This window comes from Pantherophis guttatus, chromosome 8 (assembly GCF_059756535.1).
Source record: "Pantherophis guttatus breed Tessera chromosome 8, ASM5975653v1, whole genome shotgun sequence".
Classification (NCBI taxonomy): Eukaryota; Metazoa; Chordata; class Lepidosauria; order Squamata; family Colubridae; genus Pantherophis; species Pantherophis guttatus.
This window is the reverse complement of record NC_142070.1, coordinates 39,271,572-39,282,012: the sequence shown is the minus strand read 5'-3', so window position 1 is coordinate 39,282,012 and position 10,441 is coordinate 39,271,572.

Here is a 10,441-nt window from a genome sequence, read left to right as displayed (position 1 = left end):
GGAAGCTTGCAAATTAACATGTCTGGAAATGCCTACAATTCTCAGCAGAAGGAAAACAAGTGAAGTATCTCATCTGTATCGTAAAGCTGAACACCCCGACCCCTTCTTAATCTCTTAAGAAAATTATTATCCCAGAGCTTTCTCATGCATATAGATTATTAATTTAAAAGAGATAATTTAAAGTTAGGATTTAATACTGTTCAATTCAGTCTACAAATCTAAACAACACTACTTTCATTTGTTTATTAAATCCTCATCATGTAATTTACAAGAGTTCACTCCTGAATATATTCAGTGGCAATTCCATGTTAATTCCATGTTAGCCTTACAATGTTCTCAAATGAACAAGAGAAGAAGTTTATAAAATTCATACAGTAGTAATGAAAAACTTGGGGGAGAATAGATACAATAAAGTCACATTTCCTAAAACAGTGTAAAAATATATGGGCTCATATCTCATACCAAATGAGAAAAATAAAGCTGTGAATCTAGAACAGGATTGCTCCTTTCTGTGATAGTTATGGAGCTAAAAATCAGCTTCCAACTATGTGAAGTTCTATAATTTCATAAATTTTGGGAACCTGAATCTTTCTGTCTCAGCAGGTTGTTATACAATTTAATAAAGACAGCAGCCTCATTTTTGCTCAACATTTGTATCCATTTTTCTACTCTCCTACTTTATTATGCTATCCATAATCCACTTGCCAGATTTTTTTTTTCAGCTGAAGAAAATTCGAACCTATAAAAGTCAACCATTACACTATTAAACAAAAAAGAAGAATGTATATTACATAAGGCTGGCCATAACGTTTGCGTAAATGTTATTTATACCAACTGTTTCTAGTTAATGGAAATCCAGACCTTATATATAAAATTGGTGCTTCAATTTTGCTGGAAGTAGGGGAAGGATAATTGATGCCGCATGTTCTTTTATTGTTTCCCACATGGCAGAATCAAGCTGTTCACTGGATTATTGAAGTGTGCTCAGGCTTTGTGCCAGATCATCAGGAACCAAGGTCATATGTGATGAACATGCACTGCTTGAAATAGGAAGAGCATGGATCAGATCTTTGAAAAGGGCTTTCATTCCACTTCCCTCAGATTAAATCCAGAAATGGGATTTTCAGAGTGAGAAAGAGGTTATCCCAAGTTTTAAAACGTGTACAAATCTTTCTTAAGTTTGAAAATGGAGTGAAACAAGATTTATGAATATACATCATTAGATTACATGCTTACAGTCTGGTATGGTTTCAAAGAGCTTTCCACACCAGCATGAACCAAAAATTATTTCAAGGACTATTTGAATTATTTCAAGCATTATTATACATGTGTAAGTTTTCACTGAATTAGTTAAAGACCATAGGACAGATAATATCTTTTGCCCCTTAACTCTTGTGGTGTCATTTTTGCTTAGGAAATCCAGACCCTTCATTTATTTTTCAGTTTTCAGAAACATCTCCTTTCCAAATCTAATGTTGAAAGATTTTGAAAAGAGAAAAAAAATGCAATACACTAGACAAAAGAAAAAATACTTTCATGGTTTTCTCCCCAATGCTTTTTTAATGTATAAATTGGATCAAACATCTGAAAACATTTGGTTTTAATATTTGAGATTTACTGGGAGTTTTTAATGACTGCATGATATTTTAGAGGATATATAAATTGTCGAATATCCATAGATATTAATTCTGCTCCTGATATCTAAAACATTACAAAAATGACCACCTGTAGGTTAATAAACTATAACTTTTAGTTTTAGTGAAGTTGATTCTGAAAATAATTTAGGAATGCAGTTTTTTTTTTCACTTGACCCCAACCTGTAAGAATTGCAGGGTGCATATTTCAATTTAGGAAATTGAAGTTTCATAAACATATAGAAATATAGTGAGATAAGAATTCTATAGTTGTGTGAATATCTCTACTCCATATATACATATATGTTAGTGTCCATTAAACAGGTCCTCCACCCTGGAATTCAAACTTGTAAAAATAAGAAACAATTTACCAACCCATTAATCTACAAAATGTTCATAGGGGACAGCTCAGAAAACTAGTAGAAATTGAGTTGATTGTCATCCAGTAAAAGAAAGGATCACCCAGTATACATTTTATATCAAATGATAGGAAAAAGCTTTAAAACTTTTAAAAATATGTTATATTTTATTAAAAATATAATAAAAATTAATCTAGGTGTCCCTACTAATTCAATAATAAGATATTATAATTTATTCATACTTATTCTTATATTATTTAGATAAATTAGGATTGCAGTTCATATAAATGAAAATATAAATTCATATAAACAATAAAGCTCTATTGTGGCGCAGTGGTTAGAATGCAGTATTGCAGGCTAATTCTGCCAACTGCCAGGAGTTTGATTCTGACTGACTAAAGATTAACTCAGCCTTCCATCCTTCTGAGGTCAGTAAAATGAGAACCTAGATTGTTGGGACAATATGATGATGACTCTGTAAACCACTTAGAGAGGGCTGTAAAGCATTATGAAGTAGCATATAACTCTAACTGCTATTGCTGTAATTCCTCTTCAATATGGCCCAAAATTTAGGGTATTTTAGGGTATTTAGGGAATTTGACATTTAGATGGTAACAGTTATGGCGGACAGCTATAACTCATAAAACACTAGAACAGTTTTCTCAAACTTGGAAGCTTTAAGATGAATGGACTTTAACTCTCCAAATTCCCAGATTGAACCATACCAAGAGCTGGCAACCCAGAAATGGAAGGATTCTATTTCAAAATGTATTATAATTATAATGGATCCAGTGAAGCTATCCATCCAAGTTAATACACTTTAAATATTTATTAGTGATGCTTTTTCATCCCATTCTGCAAAGGAGAAGGGAGAAGGGAGAGGAGGAAGGAGGAGAAGGAGGAAGAAGAAGATATCCATCATTGCAAATGCCTGAATCTTTTATTGAAGTCAGTTTTAAAATAAGTTCATTCTGATCTAAGCTTAATTGCTTTTAAATTATATTTTCTAATCCCACAATGTTACTTTCAAATCCAGAATTCAAAGGAATTCTTAATACATATACCCCTTCTTGCAAATACAGTGCTAAATATTCCTACACATTCTGAATCTATTCAGCTTTGGCTGTTGAAAAGTTCTGACACAGGGAGATAGGATATTTAGGTGCAAATTTTACAAATATGTGGCTTCTTCACTACAGAAGGAAGGAAGTCATTAGTATGTAGAATCAAAAGAGTCCAGTCTTACAAGCTAACTTCCAAATAAATTAGTATTTATATTTTTCAAAACTGCACTGGCATAGTCCAAAGTTAAGCAAATTTACATTGTCAGTTTCGATGAGAAAGTGAAGAAAGCTATGCTGTCTTCTAGTGGAATAAATGATAATACCTTTGGTAGTTTATATTTTATGACTAAAAAAGAGAAATGTGCAAAGTAATCTTTTGTTCTTCAGAGTTTAAAATAAATTTGTTACCGTGTTTCCCCAAAAATAAGACCCTGAACCCAGGGGTGGGTTCTACTTACCTTTACTACCAGTTCGCATCGTGCCCACGCATATGTGCTTCTGTGTATAAGCTTCTGTGCATGTGCAGATCACTTATGATGACGTCTGGGTCAGTGGGTGGAGTCTCCTGCCGGTTTTACTACCGGTTCTATAGAACCAGTCCAAACCGGGGGCAACCCACCACTGGCTGAATCCTGAAATAAATGCTTGGCCTTATTGCTATGTGCTCAAAAACCCAATTGGGCTTATTATCAGGGGATGTCTTATTTTGGGGGAAACGGGTGTATCACTAGCATTAGTAATGTCATAAAAAGCTTCAAATAGGTATTAGTAGTGCTATTTTCATAACTGTTCTTTTTCAAATTTTGATGGTCACTCTATTTCATTTTACATTTTAACTGCAAAACTTTTTTCACTTAATGATTATCAAATAAGTGAATAAGGAAGTTGAAAAGCATTATTTAAATCATTAGATAAGACAAGACTACCCAAACCATCACTCTTAACTAATTATGAATAAACAATCTGAAATTTACGAATACAATTTTATGGCTGGATATTAATATTTTTAAGATAGAATGTGATTCAGAAATCTATGCTCAAGGATTACTTATTTATTATTACATTAAATTAAATTTGTTTGTCATCCATCTTGCTGCAAGGTGACTTTTGTGTTATATTTTTTGTGTCACTTGAAAGCAGAAAAAAAAATAGGAAAGGATATGCTTTTAATTCCTGGTAGAATTTTAAACTACTGTTTAAACCATTGTTTTACTTTTTTAACAATTAAGATTTATTCTTCAGTTAATCTCACTTTGTATAGTGCTGATTTAGCAGATAATGAAGAGCAGTGATGCTATGTCAATCATATTGTCAATTGACAGATATAGGTTAAAATGCACTATTAATAGAAATGGTATATATTTGTTGTTGTTCAATAATGGAAAGAAAGGTAAATTGTCCAAAATATTAAGCAATTTGTTATATTATTCCACATCTCTGAATAGGCCCACATTAATAAAAAAATACCACAAATTACTACACCAGTTCTGAAAGCCTTGACATTAATCTGTACTTCATTGTAAATCTGGATAAAATTACCATATTCTCACGCAACCCTTTTTCATAAGCTTTTGACATCTTGACTTGTGGTTTCTTCAGATGAAATCAAGTGCCTGAAAGCTTCATCATTACTACCAAACAATAACAGAAGTTGCTTTGGGTAATTTTATACATGTTGAAACTGTCATGTGAAAAAGCTCTGAAATTTTCAAGTTCATTTTACATTAATCAGGTGCACGTAGAATCGGTCTGGGAGGCTATGAAGTATTTCAAGTCACTTCATGCTAAAAAAAATTACGATAAACCCGGTTTCCTCAAATAAAAACTTTTTTCCAGCATCTGGCTTTCCCCGTCTGCTACATTTATTTATTTTATCTTCTTGTATATTATTTTACATAATGGCCATATATTAAATAAATAAATTTACATGGAAAAATCTTGACAGTATGAAAAAGATCATTTACATGTGTAAATGTAATTCTTCAATTACAAGAAAGCCTTTGATTGTGTTGATCATGGGAAGCTATGGCGAGCCCACAAGGACCTGGTGTACCAGCATAAGTAGTCAAGTAGTTGAAATCACTGTACACAAATCAAGAAATCACAGGGCTAACAGCATATGGTGACACTGAATGGTTTAATATAAAGAAAGAAATGTGACAAGGTTGCATTCTCTCATTCTTTCTTATTCAACCTGCATGCCAAAATGATCATGAGAAAGCTACTGTAAATCTTGAAGAATCAAAAATTGTGGTAAAGATTGGTGGAAGAAACATCAACATTCTTTTATATGCCGATATAACTCTTCTCTCAGAAACCAAATAAGATCTGGAAAATCTGATCAAGAAAATCAAGGAAGAAAGTGAAAATTTTGGTCTCTTTCTGAACATCAAAAAGACGAAGTTCATGATCCCTGCAAGGAATGGAAACATCAAAATAGAAATTAACAGTAAAGAAAATGTGTGGGAAAATTCACTTTCCTAAGATTGCAGATAGCTCAAAGCAGTGAATGCAGCACAGAAATAAAATGTTGGATTTCACTAGGTTGCACAGTACTGATGAACATGAGCTGAATATGGAAGAGGTATTGGAACACTGCCATCGTGTCACCCCTACTCCTTCTTTCCTCTGAGGGGGCAGGGATTCACTGAAGAAAGCAATTATGTTTCAAAGAATTAGTATTAAAGGAAACCAGACTGTCAAAGAACACAATGGCTATACAACATCAAAGCTGACACCAGCCAGAACATAGAAAAACACAAAGAAGCAGGGTGAGATTGTAAGATGTGGAGAGTCCTGATCTATAGAATCACCAAGACTTGAACTTGAATGAATAGATAACATCATTCTTTCTATCTATCTATCTATCTATCTATCTATCTATCTATCTATCTATCTATCTATCTATCTACCCACCTACCATCATCTCTCTCTCTCTCTCTCTATCTATCATCTATCTATCTATCTATCTATCTATCTATCTATCTATCTATCTATCTATCTATTTATTTGTCATCTATCAAACCTCTTAACCACCTATTTCCCTCGCAGAGAGGTTCTGGGCAGTGATTCTTCAGCAGGACAAATAAACACACACATATGCAACAAAAGTTTGTAATACAACATAACACATTTGAGTGTCTGACAATGTTTTCTTCTCCCTCCCTCTCTTTTTTTTAGTAAACCTATTACAGATTGACCCTAATGTTTCACAATGATCTCTATAACAAGCCTATTTGTGTTTTTATATAGAAATGTCTGACAGTAGGAAAAGTGTCTGCCATGATGAACCTGAACCTTATATTCAGGTTCTAAGAAATAAGGTATATTGCGTTTGAAGACCCTAACTCTAAGTAGATATTTTTGAACTGTATTGTCATTATGCTTTATTAAAGGGCAGAAACAGAACCCCTTTTCCACAAGAATCCTCTGAAGCAGGTAAAATGAGCACTTGTGCTAAATCAGATGATCCAGCACCATGTTACCACAACTGTTTCTGGAAAGCAGGCAATATCCTGTTTTCCCCAAAATAAGACATCCCCTGATAATAAGCTCAATTGGGCTTTTGAGCGCATGGCAATAAGGCCAAGTGCTTATTTCAGGATTCAACAAAATATAAGACAGGGTCTTATTTTGGGGAAAACACGGTAGTCAAATACATATAATTAATTCAGATATCTGTCTCTATCATTCCTTAACACAGCATAGTTGGGAATTAATTAAACAAGGACACTACACTAATACACTACACTAATAACTCAGCAATGAATATATCTCTCCTGGATTCAACACTTCCAGATTGCATCTCAAGAGGCCCATCAATTACTGTCATTTCTTTGTCAGCTGCTTCACATGATAAATTGATAAGATCCACATTTCTATACATCTTACATCATGCCCAGTCTTCTCCCATCTGTTTTTATTGGTGCTAGAGAACAAACTGTTCCACTTCAGGTATCTTGACAAGAGGGTTATATTAATATCTCACAAGAAACCTCTGTTCAAATAATAGCAAAATCCTTTGGATTATCTCAATGTGATGAAAATGAAGACATAAAAAGAAGTTGCTGAAGGAATGATTTAGTGGAAATGCAAAGAGAAACACATGACATCTGAAGTATGCTGCAATTATGGAAGTCTTTTGGCATTAATGGTGCATGTCCTGAAAGTCTGCCATCCTGTCTTCATACATAGGGATCATAAATTTCCACCTCCATGGACTAGGGTGCATAGGGTGTGAAATGAGTCTAGAGAACTATTGGGAAAATCTGGTGTTTTGATCTTTTACAAAGTAGTTAGAAGTAAATTGAATTTTAGTATAATTCAGTAGTTGAGAAATGTGCTGCTTGAAAAATATTCTCATCCAATTTAAAAGTGTTGACTGTATACAAATGTTCTGCATTCACCAAGCCACTATGCATTTGCTCTTCTCTCAGGTTACTTAAAATTAACTGCTTCTATCTAAGTGGCTACATCACTTAGCTTTGTTCGAAAAGGAAATTAACACATTGCAGAATTCAACAGATAATTCTGATGACTTTGGTTAGAGATGCATTGAGTAAAGGAGTTGTACTCTTTATTAATGTTTTAACAAAGAGCATTTTGATTACATGTTAATTCTGTAATGATGTTTGTAATAGAACATGGCTAGAGTTTATGTGCCTCCCTCCTTTTTTTTAAACAATCAGAGATTTCTGTGAACCATGTTCTTTGTTAAGCTTCCATTCGTTTTGCTCACCTTTCTAATATATTTTTAAAAATTAATTATACTTACAATGTATGGCCTCTTCATTCTATGCACTGATTCAATATATCCTGGTTGTTTTTACTTTCCATTACTCAACTTCAGTTCCACAAGTTATTTCTGTATCATATAGGTTCTTTTTCTTATCTCATTCCCTTCTCAGTTGCTAGACATATCCATCTTTCATGTTTTTCTCTTTTTTCCTCCTACCACACTGATTGTAACCACATTTTCATTGGGAATAAGTTCCTTTGAACTCAGTAGAAATTACTTAAGTCTTCCAGCAGTCATATACTCTTTGACTGATAAAAATGAATTAAACTATATGGCTAACTGACTATAATGGGATGAATAAACTTTATAATAAGTTCAAAATGTACCAATAGGTCTGCAGACAAAAGCCAACAGAAATATAGTGATTTGCAGATTTCTCTTTCTTCCATCCTTACTTTAATGGGAGGTTAAGGTTTTGATAGTCTTACAGATTTGGTAATATGTTCAAGAATAGAAACTGGAATTTGTCTAGAACAGCGTTGGCGAACCTTTTTGGCATCGAGTGCCGAAAAAGAAGCGGTGCGGGCAGGGAAACCAGAAGAATAGCTGGCCGGTGTGCATGTGCGCACCGGGAAGATGATCTTACGGTTTCCAGCGAGTAAATGCGCACCAGCCAGCTGGTCTTTGTGCGTGCATGCATGCCAGAAACCAGAATACTAGGTGGCTGGCACGCATGCGCGCCCTAAATTCCAGAACATCATCTTCCCAATGCACGCATGCATACCGGGTGGCTGCTCTTCCAGTTTCTGGCACTCCTGCACACGTGAACACCAGCTGGCTGGTGCACCGGAACCTGGAAGAGCAATGGGCGACGGCTCGTGTGCCCGGAAAGATGGCTCTGTGTGCCACTTTTGGCACGCATGCCATAGGTTTGCCATCACGGGTCTAGGAGACAAACTGTCTAGAAGCACATGGGTTTTTTTTTTTAAAAAAAAGCATCTCTTGGTGATGGACAGTATGAGCAAATCTGAAGAATACCAGAATAAAGTTGAATAGTATGAGAACCTTGACAGACAAAAAGAGATTAAAATATAACATTTTGCAATATTTTGTGTAATGGTAATTAACTTTCAGACTAATTTTTTATACTATCAATAAAATCACTACATAGTTGGCCTAAATAGTTGGGAAATGCAAGAATATATTTCTAATAAAATTAGAACAACTTTGATGTCCTGGTTAAGGCACTGGGTAAAAGCCCGCAAGTTGGGGATTCTAGTTGTGCTTTAAACATAATGACCTTGGGTCAGTCACTCTCCATCAGCCCTAGGAAGGAAGCAATGACAAATAATTATGAAAATCTTACCCCAAAAAATGAAGCCAGTCCATTCAGTCACTATGAGTCAACAATGAGTCAAGGCACATTAACAGAAAAGACAGTGAAAACAGCAAACCAGGACAAAAAGAGTTTGCATACGTTTAGCAAAAAAGTTTTGAATTAGAAAATCAATATTCATGTTTTTATTTTCCACCTTTGAAGATTAAAGATTAGTTGCCTAAGACTATATAGAAACTTAGTTGGTGGACACAAAATGGAATGAAACAATTCCTTCACAAATTAATTTATTGGAAGTTCAGTATTAGGTATTAATTTGGACAAACAAGGGCATTTTTTTTAAAAAAATAAAGTTTTTTAAAAAACAAATATAAAAACCATGTAGATATTTACATTGTGCTGTCTTTAATAGCACTGAAGCTGTGCTTATCAATTGAGTTCCAAAATCAAGAGCAGCTGTGGATTTACCTACAACAAATCAGAAAGAGAATACACAAATCCTAAGAGCCATCTGCAATCAATTTTTATTTGGCTTTAAGGGGGAAAAATGTGTATTTTTGTGACTCTGTTTCTCCTCAAATTGATGAGGAAGGGATTATGGGTGGAGAAAGAGTAGCCAAGGCCAGTTGCACTAGCTAGCTAGAACTGATCAGCTTTTGGCAGCAAACAAAGTCTGTTCTTGTAGGACACTTGGCGCAAGCAAAGAGCTGCCGGAGCCTGTTCTGAATTTTTCAGGAAAGCATGCCTAGCTGAAGAGGCTGTGTTTACCCTTTTTCAATTATTTAGCAGAAAGCTTTTGAAGCACTGACATTCTGATGACAATATGAATGACAGCCTTGAAGTCCTGACTGTTGCCCTCATCTTGTCTGGCTAGAATAAATGTCTAATTCAAAACAATGAAAAAGGTGAAAAAACACAGCAGGTCTTGGCCTTGTTGTTATTGAAAAGGACTCTTTTTCATACATATCTGGATCTTATTGTGGAAGGTATCACTGGGGATTGTGAGGAAAACAAAAATGTGAATGTTCCTTTTTCTTTTTCTTTTTGACCTGCAATCCAGATGAGATACTCATTCAAGTATGAATTGTATTAACCTTTCAGCTAGCTTTCACACACTTCAAATCATCACAGAGTAGTTTGTCTTGAACCTTTATTCTTGTTTCACTCTAATATGCTGAACTGTTCTCTGCCCCTGGCAGCAACTCAAGTGGAGAAATAATAGGCAATTTCAATCTTGTTCTCTGTTACTTTAATCTTAGCAAAAAACCTGATGTGTTCACAACAAAACTAATATAATAAAATGTTACTTT